This window comes from Euprymna scolopes, chromosome 5 (genome assembly GCF_053919585.1).
Source record: "Euprymna scolopes isolate OS-2025 chromosome 5, ASM5391958v1, whole genome shotgun sequence".
Classification (NCBI taxonomy): domain Eukaryota; kingdom Metazoa; phylum Mollusca; class Cephalopoda; order Sepiida; family Sepiolidae; genus Euprymna; species Euprymna scolopes.
In genome coordinates, this window is record NC_136486.1 from 5,458,157 (window position 1) to 5,482,487 (window position 24,331).

A 24,331-nucleotide genomic window follows, 5' to 3' on the forward strand; every position below is an offset into this window, starting at 1 on the left:
GTGTTTCATATCAATAGAATAGAGTTTCATATCAATAAAATAGAGTTTCATATCAATAAAATAGTTTCATATCAATAGAATAGTTTCATATCAATAGAATAGAGTTTCATATCAATAAATAGAGTTTCATATCAATAAAATAGTTTCATATCAATAAAATAGTTTCATATCAATAAAATAGTTTCATATCAATAGAATAGAGTTTCATATCAATAAAATAGAGTTTCATATCAATAAATAGAGTTTCATATCAATAAAATAGTTTCATATCAATAAAATAGTTTCATATCAATAAAATAGAGTTTCATATCAATAAAATAGTTTCATATCAATAGAATAGAGTTTCATATCAATAAAATAGTTTCATATCAATAAATAGAGTTTCATATCAATAAAATAGTTTCATATCAATAAAATAGTTTCATATCAATAAAATAGAGTTTCATATCAATAAATAGTTTCATATCAATAAATAGAGTTTCATATCAATAAAATAGTTTCATATCAATAGAATAGAGTTTCATATCAATAAAATAGTTTCATATCAATAAATAGAGTTTCATATCAATAAAATAGAGTTTCATATCAATAAATAGTTTCATATCAATAAATAGAGTTTCATATCAATAAAATAGAGTTTCATATCAATAAATAGTTTCATATCAATAAATAGAGTTTCATATCAATAGAATAGAGTTTCATATCAATAGAATAGTTTCATATCAATAAAATAGTTTCATATCAATAAAATAGAGTTTCATATCAATAAATAGAGTTTCATATCAATAGAATAGAGTTTCATATCAATAAAATAGTTTCATATCAATAAAATAGAGTTTCATATCAATAAATAGTTTCATATCAATAAAATAGTTTCATATCAATAAAATAGAGTTTCATATCAATAAAATAGTTTCATATCAATAAATAAAGTTTCATATCAATAAAATAGTTTCATATCAATAGAATAGTGTTTCATATCAATAGAATAGAGTTTCATATCAATAAAATAGAGTTTCATATCAATAAAATAGTTTCATATCAATAGAATAGTTTCATATCAATAGAATAGAGTTTCATATCAATAAATAGAGTTTCATATCAATAAAATAGTTTCATATCAATAAAATAGTTTCATATCAATAAAATAGTTTCATATCAATAGAATAGAGTTTCATATCAATAAAATAGTTTCATATCAATAAATAGAGTTTCATATCAATAAAATAGTTTCATATCAATAAAATAGAGTTTCATATCAATAAATAGTTTCATATCAATAAAATAGTTTCATATCAATAAAATAGAGTTTCATATCAATAAATAGTTTCATATCAATAAATAGAGTTTCATATCAATAAAATAGTTTCATATCAATAAAATAGAGTTTCATATCAATAAATAGTTTCATATCAATAAAATAGTTTCATATCAATAAAATAGAGTTTCATATCAATAAAATAGTTTCATATCAATAAATAGAGTTTCATATCAATAAAATAGTTTCATATCAATAAAATAGAGTTTCATATCAATAAATAGTTTCATATCAATAAAATAGTTTCATATCAATAAAATAGAGTTTCATATCAATAAATAGTTTCATATCAATAAATAGAGTTTCATATCAATAAAATAGTTTCATATCAATAAAATAGTTTCATATCAATAGAATAGAGTTTCATATCAATAAAATAGTTTCATATCAATAAAATAGAGTTTCATATCAATAAATAGTTTCATATCAATAAATAGAGTTTCATATCAATAAAATAGAGTTTCATATCAATAAATAGTTTCATATCAATAAATAGAGTTTCATATCAATAGAATAGAGTTTCATATCAATAAAATAGAGTTTCATATCAATAAAATAGAGTTTCATATCAATAAATAGAGTTTCATATCAATAAAATAGTTTCATATCAATAAAATAGAGTTTCATATCAATAAATAGAGTTTCATATCAATAGAATAGAGTTTCATATCAATAAAATAGTTTCATATCAATAAAATAGAGTTTCATATCAATAAATAGTTTCATATCAATAAAATAGTTTCATATCAATAAAATAGAGTTTTATATCAATAAAATAGTTTCATATCAATAAATAGAGTTTCATATCAATAGAATAGTTTCATATCAATAAAATAGTTTCATATCAATAAATAGAGTTTCATATCAATAAATAGAGTTTCATATCAATAAAATAGAGTTTCATATCAATAAATAGAGTTTCATATCAATAAAATAGTTTCATATCAATAAAATAGTTTCATATCAATAGAATAGAGTTTCATATCAATAAAATAGTTTCATATCAATAAATAGAGTTTCATATCAATAGAATAGTTTCATATCAATAAAATAGTTTCATATCAATAAAATAGAGTTTCATATCAATAAATAGAGTTTCATATCAATAGAATAGAGTTTCATATCAATAAAATAGTTTCATATCAATAAAATAGTTTCATATCAATAAATAGAGTTTCATATCAATAAAATAGAGTTTCATATCAATAAATAGAGTTTCATATCAATAGAATAGTTTCATATCAATAAAATAGTTTCATATCAATAAAATAGTTTCATATCAATAAATAGAGTTTCATATCAATAGAATAGAGTTTCATATCAATAAAATAGTTTCATATCAATAAATAGAGTTTCATATCAATAAAATAGTTTCATATCAATAAAATAGTTTCATATCAATAAATAGAGTTTCATATCAATAAAATAGTTTCATATCAATAAAATAGTTTCATATCAATAGAATAGAGTTTCATATCAATAAATAGTTTCATATCAATAAATAGAGTTTCATATCAATAAAATAGTTTCATATCAATAAAATAGTTTCATATCAATAAAATAGAGTTTCATATCAATAAATAGTTTCATATCAATAAATAGAGTTTCATATCAATAAAATAGTTTCATATCAATAAAATAGTTTCATATCAATAGAATAGAGTTTCATATCAATAAAATAGAGTTTCATATCAATAAAATAGTTTCATATCAATAAAATAGAGTTTCATATCAATAAAATAGTTTCATATCAATAAAATAGAGTTGCATATCGTTCTTCTAAAGTGTCCTCAAGTTCAGCTGGCATTTTTGAAATTCACCAGCTGTGACAATCAGGATTTAGTAGGATGTATTCCAATTCCTGTCGTAACTGTTCATTTTAACCTGAAATCATAAAAAATTGGCCAGTCATCTCATAAGATGTATAGCAATAACATACTGAATTTCAAATCGCTGTAAAAATAAGTCTGGAAACTTATTGAAGGCACCTCCTATGTTAAAAACTGAAGCACCGATACATTATGTTTATTAAGTTTAAATTTCAAATTTCGTTATATATATATTAGAAACATCACATGAGATTTGGGATGTTTGTTATATTATTTGTAATTTGAAAAGGTAACTTAGTAACTTAACATAAGCTAAATAATCGCTGATAAGCGTAGAGGTTTATACGGTGTAATAAAAAAAAGTGACCCTAATTATATTTATACCGTATTTCATTACGAATAATCGGTTGATTTATTACTGTCACTATGCAATGCAGTATTGCAGTAATTAGTAAGCAAAAGAAACAGCTGTTTAGATTTAATATAAAACATCTACGAATTTAAAGAGTTAATTTTTTTTAAAACACATACGAATACTTGACGTAAATCGCGTACGAAGCAACTTCTAATTAGGAACCTACACCTGTCAGTGGCACCGAGTAAGATCTCCCTCCTTCAATCAAGATCGATAGAATCTTAGTATATCGTTATTTAATGAATACTATACATTAATTTGAGCATCCATCAGTACCCCTGGTTTTGCGGAAACTCAACCCGCAAGATTAAAAATACCAAATGTGCTCGGTTCACTAGTCTATTTAATGATAGGATGATACCGAAAAATAATCAAATAATAATATTCCTCCTACAACACTAAATTACATATATATATATATATATATATATATATATATATATATATATATATATATATATATATATATATATATATATATATATCCCCGAAACAGTATTTCATGTCTATAACTGATGATCCCTTAAAAAATAAATCATTACTGGTACTATGGTGAATTCGAGAGAGAAAGTTGGTGCAGTGATTGCAGGTGATTGAATGACTTACTGACTAAATGGTTTTCAAACGAATGATAAAAAATAATTTTTTTTGTATAGTTTTAAAGGTTAAAAACTTCCAAGAATATATATATATATATATATATATATATATATATATATATTTATATATATATATATGAATTATGTTATTGTCGTTAAGTTCAACGGCAATAATCTATATATCTATAAAAGTGAAGTGTCTGTGTGTGTGTATGTGTCCGTGTACATTTCCCTACGCAATAACTCTGTCAATTTTTAGTCTACAGACGACTCGAAATTTGATATACAGGGTACTGAGATTTGGGAAAATCGATGTGATTGGGGTTTAGCCAGAAATTTGACGATTAAGGGTCAAAGTTCAACGATTTGACCTTTGAGAACTCTACAAAACTCTTCCGACAATTTTGAATCTACACACTTGAAATTTTAGGTATAGGTTCCTTGGACATGTATATAACTTAATAACCTGATTTGAACCCAAAGCAATGAATTTTAAGGGGTCATAATAGGGGTCAAAGTTTAAAAAAATTGACCGTTTTTTTTTTTTTTGCTCAACATACACCTCCAAATACCCGGGCAACGCCGGGCACCCATGCTAGTATGATTATAAAACGGATGGCGGGAAGTTAAGAATTAGCACTGAAATTCAATACAATGAGCGTTTAGGGTAAATTCTCTAAGCAACTCTTTTGCTATCAACACGATAAAGAAAAAATATTCTCTTGGTTGATGCGATGGCGTCGTTCAGTTCATACAAAAGTAGTACCGGTTTACGAGGTTAAAGCCGACCGGAACGAAGTGCTTGTTTATTGTCTCGTTTCTGTCGAATAGATTTCGAGATATTCTTTTTGTTTGTTGATATTCGCGTTTCACTGACAAGTAGTATTTTTTGTCTTGCTATTCCAACGGATAACACATTCGAAAAGCAAACGGACACAAAGAAAAATATTGATACAGGAACTGATATATATATATATATATATATATATATATATATATATATATATATATATATATAAGTTGGCCGCCCGGCGTTACACGGTCGTACAATACGCTTAAACATATTTTAATTTATGCAGATTGCGTATGTATTATTTTACAATCAATCTTCTGTTGATTATTATATGTTACGAGGAATGATTTCTGGTGGACTACAAAACGATACAGTATTTCCGTAGAAAAGACGAGATGATTCCATTTCCATTTGATGAAAATCGGTTTTCTTTTTCTTGTTGTAGACCATCTACTAGTTGCCCGTTTGTGTAAAAATTTAAAGAACGACAGGAGCCTTCTATTAGGCCTAAATGTTCAACGAGTGAGATAGGAAACATTTTGGACATACTTATATTTGTAAATATTGTAGTTGTTAGTGGTAACTCATGCTCTTACCGATTCAAGTTATGACAACAGGACCATTGCCAGCACTCTCAAAATGTATCGTTGAATTGCCACGAATTACAGGGATGTCCCCAGGGTGATGCAAAGTTTCTGGCCACGGTTATGGTCTTTGGTTTAGTTTTAAGTGAGGGCCACATCATGCCATCTCACATCTTAGAAGTCAGCTTCTGGATACGCTGAAAAGTGTTCTGACCCCCTAGCGCAATCATACGGCCGCTAGCAATTCCTGGGCGTAACAGCAGGACTTGGCTTCAAAAAGAGTGCCCTCCTCTCATTGATCCCTCCTCTTTCCATGACCTGAACCCGCTGGACTACTTCGTTTGGTCATACATCAAGAACATCACCAACATGACCTCCCACAATACCAAAGCCACCCTGATCGTCGCTAACCTCCGAATATTGGCTTTTCTCCCGCTGGTTCTTGTGAAAAGGAATGCTCCGAGTTCCGAACTCCTATCGAGGCTGAAGGCGGCTACATTGAACAGATGTCAGCTTTACTGCATGATCAAGTTATCTGAATTAATTTTTTCAATAAAAGTTTTAAAACAAAACTGTAGTGTTGTTTTCTTTAGGGCGACACTAATCGTTGCACCCTGTAATTCGCAATAAATAAATGAAATAGAATAAAATAAAAAAATAAATTATCATAATATCGTTCATCAAATTTCGTCTGTGTTTGTTTACAATACCATGTCAGCTGATATTTGGGCTTGACAACAAATGTCCTAGAAAAGTCATTTCTGGTTGATCTTTAATTTTAAAATATGCAAACGAAGAAATGGTTTGCGGCGATTTTAAACGGTACCTCTTCTTTCATCTTAAATTGAACTCATTAATAAGAAAAAATTAAAATAACATGGTGAGGTACATCCGGACTTGAACAGAGTATAAGTCGATTATCAAATACTGTACCACCAAGCAATATCTCCAGATTATAATAAATTTGTTGTTTTTAAGAAATGGTTTGCTGAAATATTTATTTTATTATCTCCCTTGTCGGTGTAACGTAAAATCTTCCTTTGAAATAATTATTATTTTTTTTTCTGTTATAGAGAAAAGCTATTTTTAAGATCGGATGTTTTCGATTTTCGATACTTATCAAACGAATTTCTGCACAAAACATATCAGGGAACACTGCCAAACATATAAATTAGCTTTGTGTGAAAATGGCAAAAGATAGGCTGAACACACACACACACACACACACACACACACACACACACACACACACACACACACACACACACACACACACACACACATATATATATATATAGAATAAAAATTTATAAAAATGTTATAAAAAATTTTATAAAAATTGTTTATTTATTATTTATTTTCTATTTATTTATTAATTAATTTATTTATTTTCCATTTAGTATCTTCTAACAACTCTTGCTGACATTTTTTAAATGATAACCTGTACATTTCAGTTGACCCATATTATTTTGCCTTATATATTTTTTTCGCGCCTTTTAACATTTCCTGTCTGGGTCATTTTGACATTTGTTTTTCCATTTTATATTTAATTCTATCACCATTTACATTTTTTCCTCTTCTTCTTCCCTGATCTTTCTTATTTATATTTATGTCTCGGCAGTAGAGTGAAAAGCATTTATTTTTCTTTTATTAATATTATTGGAATTTTTTCCTTTTTTTCCCTTGTACACATTTTTGTGAATTTTTCCATGGATTTCTGCCTTTGGATTATTTTGGACCATCTTCCAATTACGGAATTTCCTTGGATTTTACTTGTGCAAATGGAAATTCAATTAACTTTCTTGAAGTTATATATTTGGATTTTACCGTCACTGGATTATTTATCTTCCACCAGACTATCCCTTCATGTGTAATCACCTTTTTCTTCACCATATCCCCTCTGCTTCACTTTTTGTTATCAAGTAAGATCTTTGACTTACTTGTTGTTTCATCAAATACTTTTGCATGCAAAATCCGATCCTGCATTTTGCTAATTCCTACCCTCTGATGAGAAGGAAAGTATTTCTTCGAAACTCCGCGGATTAAGGACTATCCACTTATCAAGTGTTTCTTTTTCAGATTAAATATGTTTTTAACTCTTTTTCAAAGTGTTTTTAACATGTTTTATTAACTGTTTGCTCGTATATATATATATATATATATATATATATATATATATATATATATATACATTCCTTTTCTTAAGTATATTTTATTAAATACTAGCGGGGTTACCCGGCGTTGTCCGTTTTTTTTGTCGTGTATTTGTAAGGGGGGGGGTAAAGTAAAAATAACCCTGTTTTAATATCAAAATAAAATAAAAATAAAAATAAAAATGATGTTAAACTTCTTTAAAAAATCGGCAAAAAAAAAAAATTGTCAACATATTTTTTCCTTGTTTTCTTGATGCATTTTATTGTTTATGGCATTAACCTTAATAATAAAAAAGCAAAAACAAAATAAAATAAAATAACTATTTCTATATAAATAAAATAAAGTAGATGTATGTATGCGTGTGTCTGTATAAAAATATTTAACCGATAAACTCTTAAACTTCGGGTCACATAACACTGAAATTAACAGGAAATAGTAATCATACACGAGGAATAGTTTATAACGAGTAAAATCTTTGTTTGAATGGATGAATAACGCATACATATGTTGACAATGTGAAATATAAAAATGTTCACGCTGTAAATACCGTATAAATTCCTAAATTAATAGAACTTATTAGTACGAATAGATGGGTTTAGTGAATATATATCTAAAATTCAAAATGGCGTAATGGAAACATATTATAAGGTATTTACAACTTCTCTTCAAATTTTCGGATTTTAATCATGTCTACACGCATTTTGTTTCCTTTTGACGGATTGATTGTTGCTATTTCTTCTGATGAGTTAAGGGTAAAATAGATTCACCAGTTGATATAACCATTAAGTAATAGATTTTGCGCTACGAAACAGATACTGTCAAGAATTGGGAATATCAACTGAATTAAAGGAATAAATTATAAGTTGGTCAACATCATGAACTTTTGAATATAAACTTTTGTCATTCATTCACTATATATATATATATATATATATATATATATATATATACTAGCAGTTCAGCCCGGCTTTGCTCGAGCTATGTACTGTTAATAACTTTATGTGCATATGTATATTTTAAAAAGTGTGAATATGTACGGTAATGCCTTACCATATAATAGGCTTCCTTAACTAACATAAATAAAAGTTGGTAACGGCTGCAGACGTTAATTTTTTTTTTAACTTTGGCCCCAATTTTGACCCCTTTAACATTTATTGTTTTGGACTCATATTAAATTAAAATATTTACCATATCCAAGTAACCTGCATCCAAAATTTTAAGTGTTTAGACCCCAAATTGGCGGAGGAGTTTGGTAGAGTCTGCAAAAGTTAACTCTGTAAACTTTGACCTCTTGCCAGCCAAATTTTGTCCAAAATCTGATTAAAAAGCTTGCCGCATATCTGAATACTCTTTCTGTAAAATTTAAAATTGTAAGACCCAAAATTGGGGTAATAGTTTGCTAGAGACCGCAAAAATCAAATCTTTTTAACTTTGACCCCTTGGAAGCCAAATTTACAGAAAAAAAACGATTAACAAGCTTGCCCTCTGTCTGAATACACTTTATGTAAATTTCAAATGTTTAGACTAAAAATTGGCTGAGTAATTTGGTAGAGAGCGCAGAGGTCAATTTAAAAAAAACAAACTTTGACTCCAATTATGACCCCTTAACATTTATTGTTTTGGGCTCAAATCATATTATAAAGTTAGATCTATATCCAAGTAACATATTTCTAAAATTTCAAGTGTTTAGACCCAAAATTAGCGGAGGAGTTTGGTAGAGTTCTCAAAGGTCAAATCGTTGAATTTTGACCCCTTAACCGCCAAATTTCTGTCCGAAAATCGATTACAATGATTTTCCCTAATCTCAATAACCCTTATGTCAAATCTCGAGTCTGTAGACCGACAATTGACGGAGTCGCTTTGTAGGGAAGTTTAAACACACAGAGACAGACACATATTTTCACTTCAAGAGGTAAAAAAATGTATATCCACTTTTTATGCTGTCGCCTTTTGTTTAATTCAAGGGACCGTCATGTTAGGATTTTGTTTTGCATCGGCACTTTTTTAAAGTTTAAAAATTAAGTTAATTGTTAAGAGAAAGTTTATTCTGCTATCTTTTTAATTTCATTTTTATTATTTTGTTAATCTAAGGGAAGTAATGCTGTCCAAGTTTTCTAATCTAAAGGAAAGAATTCTGCAGCTCAATCTAGGGGAAGTAATTAATCTGCTTATACGCAGACAATTGTTTTACAATTGCGTTACATGTTTAAGGAGAGATTCGGTACATTTTTTGGTACATTTTTATTCATAGGAATTAACACTGCAACTCGACCAAGAAGAGTAATTACTTGGCTTGTGTATTTATTAGAAAGATGTTATATATTTTAGTTTTATTATTAATTTTTGGTTTTAATCGATTCTTTTAATCTGAAGTTTCCTTGATTCTGTTTTAGTAGCTAGTATTTTAACAATTATATCTTTATTGAGGTTGTGTGTGAGAGATACGTGTTGTAAAAAGACGGGGTCTTGGTGGTAACATGTTATTTGATTAGATTTTATACACTGAATATGTGCCTTCATATAGCCCTTTGTTTTTATGGGGCAGTTTAATAATGGACATGGTTTGTTTCTTGGTATAGTTTTGATTGTAGATAGGTGTTGTCTTAATGTTGGACTAGTGTCTGTGAGTTGTTAAGGTAAAGGTTGTATGTCTAATTGTCCTTTTGCGAATGGCCTTGCGTATAGTTCTTGTTATTCTATCATTGAAATGTGCTATTTAGAGAAAGCATGCGTTGGATAATGTGTGTCGTTGTTTTCTGTTAGATGTCTTAATGTGCTGTAGGGTTTATCCATTTTACTTCAGTACATTTTCTAACGGGGATAATCATGTCCATTTCATTCGTTCACCTGCTACGAATGCGTTTTTTTTTTTGTAGCATAACTAATTTTTGCTTGGGTAGCGAGTGCCGACTTGTAGTTTATGAAAATGTTCCGGTAGGGGGGGGTTCTTATAGAAATTGGTGTTTGTTTGACCTGTTTTTGTGATATAAAATCAAGTAGTTATAGGCTTGTTTAGATGTTCTATAGTAAATCCAATATGTGGATCTGTATTTTGGAAGTTAAATATTTTATTAGCTTCTTCACGAGATGAAACCAGGATGAGAATACCATCTACATATCTTGTGAAGAAGATGTCGGACTGATAATTATGTAGTGTGTCTTGTTCTAGTCTATTCATGTATGTTATAGCCAGAAGTCCAGATAGGCTGGATCCCATAAGAAGGCCTGATATCTGTTGTATACATGTTTTGTTTTGTTTATAGGGCATAATAACGTTGAGATACCGGTTGTCGCTGGATATATATATATATATATATATATATATATATATATATATATATATATATATATACAGGGTGAGAGACTGAAAACGGATGTTTTTAGAATATATATATACACATATATATATATATATATATATATATATATAAGTTTTGTGGTTAAATTTTAAATTCTGAAAAAACAACATATAGAAACATATATTCGATTAAACCCTCCAAACATTCCATATTGTCACACCATGACTCGTCCCTATCTCCCCCTCATCAGCTCACCCATCTCCACAGCAAGAACAGCACCCCCACCCCATCATGCACCCCCATTGAAAATCACAATAATATCCATTTCCCACTTGAACTTAAAATCAAGAGATCAACCCTACTACCCCCCCGCCGAATAAATTCCATTAAGAACCTGTATGCTTGCCCAATTTTAACCCTCCCCTCTCTCTCTTTACCCCTCTCTACTTCACCCCACTCTCCTCTTTCCCTCATCTTAAAGCCATCCCTCATCCACTATAAACAAGAAAACGAACTATCTTTCTAAGAGGCTCACACCTCAAGCAAGCCGTTCCAATGTTACCGTTCCGAATATCATCTCCAGGATTATTTTGCTATCTTTGGTATTTTGATAACCACACTATTGATTCCGAGGTCCATTGCACACTTAACTCAATGCTCAAACTCTATTACTTACGGGGATAATTACAATGGATGGTATATCCACCCAATTTCGGATATACTTTGTCAACACCAAGAAAGCATTTGGATTACAGCTACCAACACGCAACCAACGCAACATTGAATAAGGCGGCCAGGTATACTTTTCGAAATATCAATAAGGAGCAGTACGCTTTCGCTATATGGGAATATCACATTCTCCCATGGGCCTATTTTCTGCCCACCTGGATTTATAACCCTGAACGACATTGGACTCCTTCCGATAATGGACTACCCAGGTTGTATCAACTTCTCTTTTCGTATAATTTTCTCCATATAATTATCCACAACCACTCAAAAAACTATTTTCAATAATTGTGCCGAAAAGCAAAATAGCGTCCATTCGCAGCTGAACATTTTGCTAACTGCATTTCATTTCCTCTAATGATATGAGCCATTGTTGAAAATCCATGGATTAAGGAAATTAAAATAACCCCTTCTATGTATTCCTTTTGTCAAGCAATAAATTATTAAATCGAATATATGTCTCTATATGTTGTTTTTTTCAGAATTTAAAATTTAACCACGAAACTTATATATTGCTCTATTCTTAAATATTGAGCTTTTCCTTTTTGGCTAGGATCTCCAATATTTTTGCTGATGAGGAGACCTTGTTTTCAAAAACTATATGACAAAATTATTGTCCAAGACTCAATGCCAAGAAACAATAAAAACATCGTTTCCTAAACGATCGTACAATTTATTGATTTTGTTTGTCCTTCCTTATGAAATCGATTTCTAATTTTTAATTTAATTATAAATTATCAGTCATCTTAATATTAAAATAGCTCTAGGATATACATGCCTATTGATCTTATTATATATCTACATTACAACGAGCACTTTTCTTTTATTTTAATTGTATTATTGAATGCACGAGTAGATTAAAATCTACTCTGCTACATATATAGGGTTTTTATTCAAATATTTTATTCAAATTTTTTTGTTCAATCTTCACCCCAAACAAGGCACAGTGCCACTTTGAAGTAGGAGGTTACTATCAGGGACATAATTTGCAGGGGCATTATGAAAGGGAGATGGGTAGAAAGATGTTTGTTCACATTACACTTGAACTTCTGCATATCAGTACAGTTGGGAAAGCAGTATCCCGGAAGGGAGTTCCAAAGACTTGCAGTTCTGGGAAAGAAACTATTGGAGTAAAAGGCTTTCTTACACATAGGGATCTCTACTGTAAAGGGGTGGAACTAAGTTGCTTGTCAGGTTTGTCGGGGGTAGTTACGTCGAGGAGGTACAAGTACTTGCAGTTCGCCAGAGCAGCTACCATTAAAGTATTTGTAGAACAGGCAGAGGGATGGAACATTTCGTCGATAGGACAGAGGCTGAAGCTAAGATGACAGTTCAGGACTTATCAGGTTGGCGACTCTCTTTTGAACCCTGTCCAGGAGTGAGTGACAAGCAGCAGATACACCAGCCCAAATGTGACAGCAGTACTCCATACGTGGGCGAATGGTGGCCTTATAGAGGTACAGGATACTTTCAGGCGTAACTAATTTTCTGTTACGGTAGAGAGAGCCCACCTTCTTTGCAGCAGCCTTGGCAATGCTCTCAATGTATATATTCCAGTTCATGTTCCCTGTAAACGTTTGGCGGAGGAGTTTGAGCGAAGTACTTTCAGGCAGTTTATTCTTAGCCATTGCTATTGGTGGTAGAAAAGGTTTCTTGTAGTTATTGAAGGAAACAAGCTTAGTTTTGGCAGCATTGAATGTGCCCCTCCATTTTTGTCCCAATTCCAATACAGATTGGAGGTCATCCTCTACTGATTCTGCTATTTCCTTAGACATGTGTTCATTTTTCCCCCTCATGCCTCTTATAGAGGGTGGTGTCATCGGCAAATATACCCATCTCCGAAACAATTTTATCAGGGAGGTCATTTATGAATATCAGGAATAATAGAGGTCCAAGGATAGACCCATGAGGAACTCCCGCATTTATATTGTTTAGATGCACGATCGCCGAGGACAACTTGGTTTTTTCTCTTACTTAAGAAGGATTTAATTACATTGTGTATTCTTCCAGTGATATCATATGATCTAATTTTCCTTAGAAGACCATCGTGCCATACCCTGTCAAAAGCCTTAGATATATCGAGGGCTACCACTCTACCCTCCCCTGTTTTGTCCAATGAACGGTATATACGTTCAGAGACTACAGTTAAGATATCAGCTGTTGAACGGGCTTGCCTAAATCCATATTGTTTGTCTGCCAAGAGTTAAGCAGTTGTTAGGTGTTGGACTAGGGCTTGATTAACTAAGGACTCAAATATTTTGGCGAAAAGTGGGAGGAGGCTAATGGGACGATAATTTAGTGGGCCAGTTCTTTCACCAGAGTTCTTGAAGACTAGTACCACAGAAGCGGGTTTCCAGCAGTCGGGAAAGCAAGATTCGCTAAGGCATTTATTGTAAAGTTTGGAGAGAACTGGAGCAATCTCAGCAGAACATTTTTTAATAGCACAGCCGGGATGATATCTGGTCCACATGCTTTTGAGGTGTCTAGGTTTTTTATTATACCATGCACCTGAGAAGGGGTGATTTTCAAATCGTTTAGTGTGGCGTCTGTCCGAAGAGGAAAGTCGGGGAGGAGTGGTGTGCCGGGTTCAGTGTGGAGTTTGAGGCAAACCGACTGACAAGCAGATTTGGCTTGTCGGTTGCCACACAAGCAACCTCATGATTGTTTGATAGTGGGGGAATCGCTGACTGCCCATTATTTACTACACTGTTGCAGATTTTCCAAAAATCACGGGTTCCTAATGTCTGTGCTTCATTGCGTTTCCTGGTGGTTTCAGTGTAATCTGTCTTAGCTGTCGCTATTACTCTCTTACAATTATTTCTGGCTTCTATATACTTCTGTCTGTTTGAGCTGGACTTATGTCGGTTGAATCTGCGGAACGCATGCTGCCTTTGAGCAATAGCAGCTGCATGAGCAAAGGTAAACCATTGAAATGAGACGGCTTGCTATAGAATTTCCGTGTGGGAACATGTGCCTCAATTGCAGTTTTTAACCATACAGTGGTCTCATTTGCACACTGTTCAGCTGGGAGATAAAAAATATTTTTCCATGGGGCATCTCTGATGAGGTCCCTGATAGCTTCCCAGTCGGCTTTTTTGTAATACCTTGTTGTTTTGAGTAGTGGGTCTTCAGTTTTAGGGCGAGAATTTAGGGTGATTTCTACCATTATCACAGTGGGCTGTGAGCATTTGTTGTACAATCATCGGGAACTGTTACCAGAAATAGATCTAGAATTGAGGCATGTTGGTCTTGCTGGTCTGGGAAACGTGTCGGGAATGTAACCGTCCGAGATAGGGAATGGGATGTAGCTAAGCTATGTGTTGTGCTACCAGCTACGTCTGTGTAATTAGAGAATCCAAGCCAGTTACTGTGGTGGACATTGAAGTCACCAAATACATGTACTTCAGCGCTAGTATCGAGAGAGAGTGAGAGGGCTATATCTATGCTTTCAGAGACTTTGTTAATTGGAGTACAGTCCTGGGTTGAGGGAGAGCGATAGAGAAAATAGAGTAGCACTAGGGTGCGTCTGGTATTTGAGAACATATATTTCCTTTTTAAAAAAATAAAAAAAAACAAAACAAAAACATCGGTATTACAAAAAGTCACTTTATTGTACATAAACTAAAATATTATTTTTTAATTTTATAAAAAAAAAAAAATCGCCCTCTTACAGCTTCTATTCGAGCCCTAAACCGTCGATATCCTGCATTACTCTGACTATGGATGCTTTCAGATAATCTTTAGTGTTATGAGGATGTTTATTAACATCTCTCTCAACAACGCCCCACACATAATAATACAACGGATTTAGGTCTGGAGAGCCTGGAGGTCACAAATTGGTGATCATGGAAATTGTCTGCTAACCATTCTTGTGTCTTCTGAGCCTTATGTGCCGGTGCAGAGTCTTGTTGAAATATGTAGGGCCTTCCATTTCTTACTCTATCAATCCAAGGCTTCACAACAGTACTCAGGACTTCAATGTAAGCAGCAGAATTGATTTTTAGTCCTTGTAGAAAGAAATGTCCCTCATTGCTAACCACCCCCAAAACCATAACAGTTGCTGGAAATTTTGTATGCATGACTCTTGGAACTTCAGAAGGGTCAGCACATAGCCATCTGCCATTTCTTCGGTTTACCTTTTGGTCTTGGTCAAAATTTTCATGACAAGTTCTACGAATTGTGGCTTCTGAGAAATTAAGATCTTTTACAATTGACCTCAATGATGTTCTGAACTCTTTGAACACATTCAGGTGTTCTTATGCTGTCAGAGCGTTGTTGATGCTTTTTGCGTTTAGCAACTGGAGAAATTGGGCAATTTTGTCCTCTAATTCTTTGCGAACTTTAAAGACAGACCATCGGGCAACTTTCAGAAATTATGCAATTTGATAATCACTGTGTTCTGCCATTATTGCAACTATTACAGCCTGTCTTTTCATTTCCTGAGTTTTATTAATATCTGAAAGAAACAAAGTAAATATTAAATAATAGATAAGAGATGAAATAAGTAATGTTCTCAAATACCAGACGCACCCTATATATATATATATATATATATATATATATATAAATTTATATATATATATATATATATATATATATATATATATATAAATTTATATATATATACACAGTTGTCCTCAAAATTATTCATACCCCATACAAAAAAAAATTTCTTGTTTTGATTATTCATTTCTGAAAGGTATTATGATGGTACTTCCTTTGTATCTTTTGTCTACTTGTTATTGCACATAAATCCACATGTGAGTTGGCTAAACCTTATGTTCATAATAATAGATAGGGACCAAAGTTATGTTTTGCACATGTTCAGATCAATCATACATCTGCCAGTACCTAAAAAAAATGTACTTTTATGATCAACCCCATTCTTTTTACTTCCTATTAATGTGCTACCCATTGTAATCTTTGTCTTGTAGTTATTTCAAGATGTTTCAATTGAATGAATACCTTTTTCGATGTCAATATAAATAGATTAAAAAAGTTTCTTTGTCCACAGGTTCTGATCATCATGGGGAAGAAAAAAGAACTTAGCGAAGACCTGCGTCAACATATTGTGCAAGCCCACGGTGAGAGAAAGGGTTACAAGGCTATTGCTAAGCAGTACAATGTTCCTGTGGTAATCGTCCAGAGTATAATTAATAAGTATAAGCGGTTCAACACTGTTAAAAACCTCAGTGGGCGTGGCATGAAGCGTAAGGTTTCAACCAAACTTGCAAGGAAGATCTGCCGAGAGGTCAGCAAAGATCCCCGAACCACAACCAAGGTCCTACAAAAAGAACTTCACCAGGCAGGGACGATGGTTTCAAGGTCCACTATCGAGAGAGTTTTGCACAGAGAGGGTCTCCATGGATGCAGGCCTCGAAAGACACCGCTGCTCAAAAAGAATCATGTGAAGGCTCGCCTGGCCTTTGCTAAAGGCCATATACAGCAAGATTCCAGCTTCTGGTCAACCATCCTGTGGTCTGATGAGACGAAGTTAGAGTTGTTCGGTCACAGAGATACTGCATACGTATGGAGGAAGACAGGAGAAGCATACAATCCAAAGAACGCAGTGCCAACCGTCAAGCACGGTGGCGGAAACATCATGCTATGGGGATGCTTCTCTTCCCACGGTACAGGGAACCTCGTCAGGATCCAGGGAATCATGAGAAAGGAGAACTACATCCAGATCCTTGATGAAAACCTGAAGGAATCTGCAGAGAAGCTCAAACTTGGCGACAACTGGAAGTTCCAGCAAGACAATAACCCAAAGCATACTGCTAAAGTAGTCCAAAAATAGTTCAAGGATAATGATATCAGCGTCCTGGAGTGGCCTAGTCAGAGTCCTGACCTCAATCCCATAGAGAACTTATGGCGGGACTTAAAGACCCGAGTGATGGCCAGGAAACCAACTAACCTGACCCAGCTTGAGTCTTTTGCAATGGAAGAATGGGCCAAAATCCCACAGGAAACGTGTAGTAAGCTTGTGGACACCTATAAGAACCGACTAGAAGCAGTCATAAAGAACAAAGGCTATGCTATTGACTATTGAAGAAAGAAAATGGACAGTGAAAACCTAGGGTATGAATAATTTTGAACATGACTTTTTTTAAAGATCTGTGAATAAAATACCCCTGAAACTGAATATTTTTTAATTTGCCTATTGCTGTTATTCTTTCACCTGTTGGTTGCACATAAATCATAAACAAACTTAACAAAATGCTTTCATTTCATCACAACAATGAATTATGTCAAAAATCAACGAGGGTATGAATAATTTTGAGGCCAACTGTATATATATATATATATATATATATATATATATATATATATATATATATATATATATATATAAATTTAACTTTTACCTTTTATATAGATATATAATTTTTTCTTCAACTTTATCGTTTTTTCTACATACTTCTTAATATTTATAATTTAATAATCCTTTATTTTAATTCTTTATTTCCTCTTTGCATGGCCGGTTTTTTATCTGCAATTTCTGATTTATTCTTTAAACTTTCCTATCTATCTAATATATCAATCTACCCACACTTTCATATCTTGTATGTATATTTACATATATTTTACTATATGCATTTACTTACTTTCTTTCTTGCTTTTTCCTGAATGTGCAGATACCGGTCATCCTCTCCCCTTAAATAATTTTTATTTATTTATTTTTTTAATTTTTAATTTTTTATATTTTATTTTTAATTTTTAATTTATTTATTTATTGTTTATTTATTATTTTCTATTTATTTATTTTCCTTCTAGTGTATTCTAACAACTCTTGCTGACATTTTTTTAAGTGATGACCTGTACATTTCAGTTGACCCATATTATTTTGCCCTATATATTTTTTTTTCGTGCCTTTTAACATTTCCTGTCTGGGTCATTTTGACATTTGTTTTTCTATTTTATATTTAATTCTATCACTATTTAATTTTTTCCCCTAATCTTTCTTATTTATGTCTCGGCAGTAGAGTGAAAAGCATATCTTATTTTTCTTTTATTAATATTATTGGAATTTTCCCCCTTTTTCCCTTGTACACATTTTTGTGAATTATTCCATGGATTTCTGCCTTTGGATTATTTTGAACCATCTTCCAATTACGGGATTTCCTTGGATTTTACTTGTGCAAATGGAAATTCAATTAACTTTCTTGAAGTTATATATTCGGATTTTACTGGCACTGAATTATTTATCTTCCACCAAACTATCCATTCACGTGTAATCACCTTTTTCTTCACCATATTCCCTCTACTTCACTTTTTTGTTATCAAGTAAGATCTTTGACTTACTTGTTTCATCAAATACTTCATGCAAAATCCGATCCTGCATTTTGCTAATTCCTACCCTCTGATGAGAAGGAAAGTATTTCTTCGAAACTCCGCAGATTAAGGACTATCCACTTATCAAGTGTTTCCTTTTGAGATTAAATATGTTTTTAACTCTTTTTCAAAGTGTTTTCTAACATGTTTTATTAACTGTTTGCTCGTATATAAATTATATATATATATATAAATTATATATATATATAGATTTATATATATATAAATTTATATATATATATAAATTTAAACAAGAAATAAGTAGTTAAGCAACGTAGAACCTGGTCAGTACTAAATGGGGGACAATTAGGGCTTCCAGGTACTGTATGTTCTCTCCGCTTATCTCAGCATTGTTTCCAGTCGTCCTGGACTTCTCTTTGCCACTAGACCCAAACAGTGCCGCTTCAGGAAGGGTGTGGCTAAAGATTGCGCAACCCTTGCCTCACAATTACACGCGCAGCTGTTACTACAGGAGTATCCTTTGTCTTTTGAGACTGAACGGAGTCATTAGAAGTTTGTGCATGCCGGTGGTGGTGGAGTTAAAGCAGTATAGATTATTATAGGAGATGTATTCTGTAATTGGGTCTACAGGCGAGTGTGCAGGTTTTGGTTTGATTTGTGTAGATGGGTTATTTTTGTGTGTTTTTATTAGATGGTAAAATCTGGGAGGTTAGCTCTTTCTTGTAATGATATTTCACATGTATTTAATGGGTATGTTTCCTTTTTGTATATTGCGGTCCAGGCTGTATTGATACAATCTTCGATATCTGTAGAAAAGATGTCTGTGGTCAGAGAATAGTGTTCTATTGCTATGGATTCCTATGTATCTGTTATGAATATGCAATGAAAAGAGAACAAGCTGATTTCTCCAGGCATGAAATCAGTATTTTTTTCTTTTTGGGGCAGACCAGCAAGGGGCTTGTGCACTTTCTCTTTCTGCCCAAGCGTCTTGGTTTTGACACGATTTATGGATGTTATATGTCAAAAACTGTCTCAATTGCCTCTACGCCTTCCTCTAGTGGTTCTGCTTGGTCATCGTGGATGCGTTTCCTTACTTAGTTCAGGTGCTTTTCATGTTCGAATTTTGGGCCCTGAATGCTGTATGTGACATTGCCGATTCTTTGTGAGATCGTGCCTTGTTCCCAAAAGGAAACGTTGTTCTTAAAATGCTTGAATAGACTTTATCGCCGAGGTTAAATCTTTTTCTTTTAATGGTAAAGATTCTGTGTTGCATTGCGTGTTTGGGCAGTAGTTTATCAAAAACTAATTTAATTCTTCGACCAAACATGGTTTCAGCTGGGGATCCAGCATCTAGTATGTTAGGATGTTTCCTGATTCTATAAACTTAGAGAAATTGTTGCAGAGCCTTTTCCATCGGTGTGCCGCACACCTTCTTTAACGCCCTTTTTAGCGTGTCGACAAAGCGTTTTTTTCCGAACGGAAGGTATGCGTAAACGAAAGCAGTTATTGTATACAAAAGTATAAATATATAATATAAGAATATTTATTTAAAAAGTCTGCGTAAGAAAATATAATTTTACTAAAACAATTTCGTTATGTAAAAACATTTTATTTTTATATATTAAAAAAAGTTAAAATAATTGAACAAGTACTTCCTTTAAACTCCTCGGTCTAACGTTCACGGGGAACATGAACTGGAATAGATACATCGAGAGCATGGCAAGGCTGCTGCAAAGAAGGTGGGCTTCTATCGTGTTAGAAAGCTACTTACGCCTAAAAGTATCCTTTACCTCTCTTCCATGTATGGAGTACTGTTGTCACATTTGGGTTGGTGCATCTGCTACTTGTCTCTCACTTCTTGACAGGGTTCAAAAGAGAGTCACCAACTTGATAGGTCCTGAACTGTCATCAAGGCCTCTTGTCTCATCGACGAAATGTTGCATCCTTCTATATTTTAATAAGGTTATGGTTTATAGTGTAAGCCTAATAAATATGTATCTGTCATCTTTTGTTGTAAACGTACATTATTTTTGTTCAGGGCAAAATGCGCCTCTTTTATTATATATAGGGATAAGACATTTTTTTGTTTAGTATGGTCAGTCCTTCGCCCAGTGTTTACCACCATATCTGAAACAAAGGCTCGGTTCTTTAGGTTTTCCAGACTTTTAGGGGTAATTTTGTGTGTACCTTTTTGTATTGTAGGTCGGCGTTTTTTTTCTTGGTTATATTTTTATATTTCCGATGAACGCTTCGGCATTTCTTGCATCATTTTATTTCCACATTTTGACAATCCTCACTCAATTTTTTGAATTTCAGTTCTTTTTGTAGCTTTGTTAGAACTCTGCGCCTGATTTCCGCATATTTTCCTGAGGGTTTAATCTTCAACAAAAACAAGACATTTCAAATTGTTTGCTGTTAATTCCGACAACTTGGAGTCATCGTACGTAGCAAAGTCGTCATTATCATCTTTGCTTACGTTTAAGCATTTCCATCTCTTATGGAAAATAGACGTTCTGGAGAGGGTTTTGCATCGTTTTTTGTTCAATTTGCAGTTTCGTTAACTGAGCCAAAGCTGACCTTAGCACCTCCATCTTGTTTGGTTTGATAGTTAAGAGAGGAAAAAATAAAGTACAGATTTATTTTTTTTCCTTATCTCGTCCGGCAACAAAGAGAATTTTGTAGTTCGCCCCGTTTCTTTTTCTCTGTTTGCAAATACCAGGCGGGGAATAATGATTATTTCCACATTATTTGAAGCAGTTGAGAAAAATATATTTCAAAATAAAATGTTTGTTGCACTTAACAATTTTATGAGGTTTGAGTTTCCTTTCTTTTGACAGAAAAGGAAACAGAGATAGCCAATTCTTTTTCGCGCACAAAAAGTCAAACAAACAGTAAAAAGAAAATGTATATTTTTCCGGGGGGGGGGGGGAACAGCGACAAATTATTTAAACACTCAACACAATACGAATATTAAGAATTTAATCTTATTTATGTTCTTTTAGAACTTTTGAAATATACAGTGGACGAAGAATAGATTTTTGTGAGACTTAAAATGTTTTGGTGAACTGACGATGTACATATGTAAAAATATGTAACTTTTGTGAAATTAACTTTTCCTAGCTAGGAAACCCTGAGTGTCTGTCTTGTCCTTTCAGCAAAATTCAACACAGAGACGCAAAGAATCATTGTGAAGCCTTCCGGAGAAAGATGATCACGAGCCACAGTTTCCTATAAGGTTAGAGATCAGTTGCTGATCTGAGTACGGGAGGCTGGCATAGTAAGTCAAGACGTGTATTAATAGAAGACAAACAAAGGGTTACAGAATGAAAAGAGTGTTTTGCGTTCCAGCCAGCAAGCGAGATTAACTCCAAAACTAGAATCCTTCTTGGGGTCGTTAAGAGTTCCTGTATATAGGAACAGTGGTTGAGTCCAGTCAGAGGGCGGTTCCCCCACAATAGTATCTTGGTAGATGACACTGAAAGGGATCAAGACAACTTCAGATTAAAAGAATCGATATTTATCGAAAAATTAAAACAAAAAAAAAATTAACAATAAAACAGAAAGAAACTAACATCTTCCTAATAAAGACACAAGCATATTAATTACTTTCCTTGGACGAGTTACAGTTTTAATTCCCATAAATAAAAAAAAGTACCAAAAATGTACCGAATCCTTCCCTAAACAATTAACGTAATTTTCAAAACAAGTGACTTATAATATATAAGCAGATTAATTACTTCAATTAGACTGAGTTGCAGAAATACAAACTTACTCTCCTTATAATAGAAAATATAATAAAAAAGAAAATAAAAAGATATCAGAATTACCTCCCCTTAACGTAATTTTAAACTTAAAAAAATAGCATTCCAAAACAAAATTAAAACATAACGACCCCTTAAATTACGCCCAAAACATAAACAGTGGATATACATTTTCTACCTCTTGCAAATGGGAGTTGCTCCTGAAAATATTTATGGAATATACCATCTAAAGTCGTGAATATCCTATCTATAATGAGTTAAATAAATGTTTATTGAAAAATATTTATTTATCTGTTTACAACGACAGAATAATTTCTGCATTGAAAAGCCTTCAAACACACACTTTATCCGCAAAACAATGCTTCAAGCGAACTACAATATGTATATATATATATATATATATATATATATGAAATAAAAATTTGTTCTCGGCAGCCGTGTAGAAAGCATATCTTATTTTTCTTTTATTAATATTATTGGAATTTTTTTCCCATTTTCCTTGTACATATTTGTGAATTATTCCACGGATTTCGGCCTTTTGGATTATTTTGGATCATCTTCCAATTACGCGATTTCCTTGGCTTTTACTTGTACGAATGGAAAATTAAATTAAATTTCTTGGATTTACATTTTTGGATTTTACCGTCATTGGATACTTTTCCTTTCACCGGCTGTCGATTCACGTGAAATAACATTTTCCTTCACAATGTTCCCTCTGCTTCACTTTTTGTTATCAAGTAAGATCTTTGACTTACTTGCAGTTTCATCAAATACTTTTTTATGCAAAATCCGATCCCGCATTTTGCTAATTCCTACCCTCTGATGAGAAGGAAAGTATTTCTTCGAAACTCCGCGGATTAAGGACTATCCACTTATTAAGTGTTTCCTTTTGAGATTAAATATGCTTCTAACTCTTTTTCAAAGTGTTTTTTAACATGTTTTATTAACTATTTGCTCTTTGAGAATTATGTTTAGATCATTGTAATAATGTTTTTAAATCATTGGAATCGTTTTTAACGCGTTCCAGACGTTCTGTGAAGCGTCCTCTTCAGAAATTATTTTCAAAATGTTGTTGTAAAAATAGCATTTTCGTAGTTTATTTGAAATGTTTCCGAGAGATGGAAACGTGTAAGTGAATCTAATTTTCATTGGAATGTTCAATTTTTATTACTGTTTTATTGGGTTGTGGTCACTCCTGTGTTGCGTTTCTTTCTCTCACTCTCTCTTTCTGCTTGTGTTTTTTCTTTTCCTTTAGGGTAGGATGTGTGTGTGTTTTCTTTTATTAGTTTGAAGAATGTGTGCACTGTTTTATAGTATTATGAAGTTATTTGCTTCCCTAGGAAGGTAACTGTGATCCAAGGTCGTTACTAATGTGTATGTGTGAGGAGGGGGGGGGAGGAGAACCAGCTCTTCTGAAATAAGGGTAGGGATTCTTTCATTCTATTTTGATATTTATTTTTTGGATTCTTAGATTTTAGTATTGTGATTTTTCGTTTCAGTCTTAGACTGTTCGGGTATTCTTTATATTATGTTTGTTAAGATAGAGGGGTGTATTTAAAA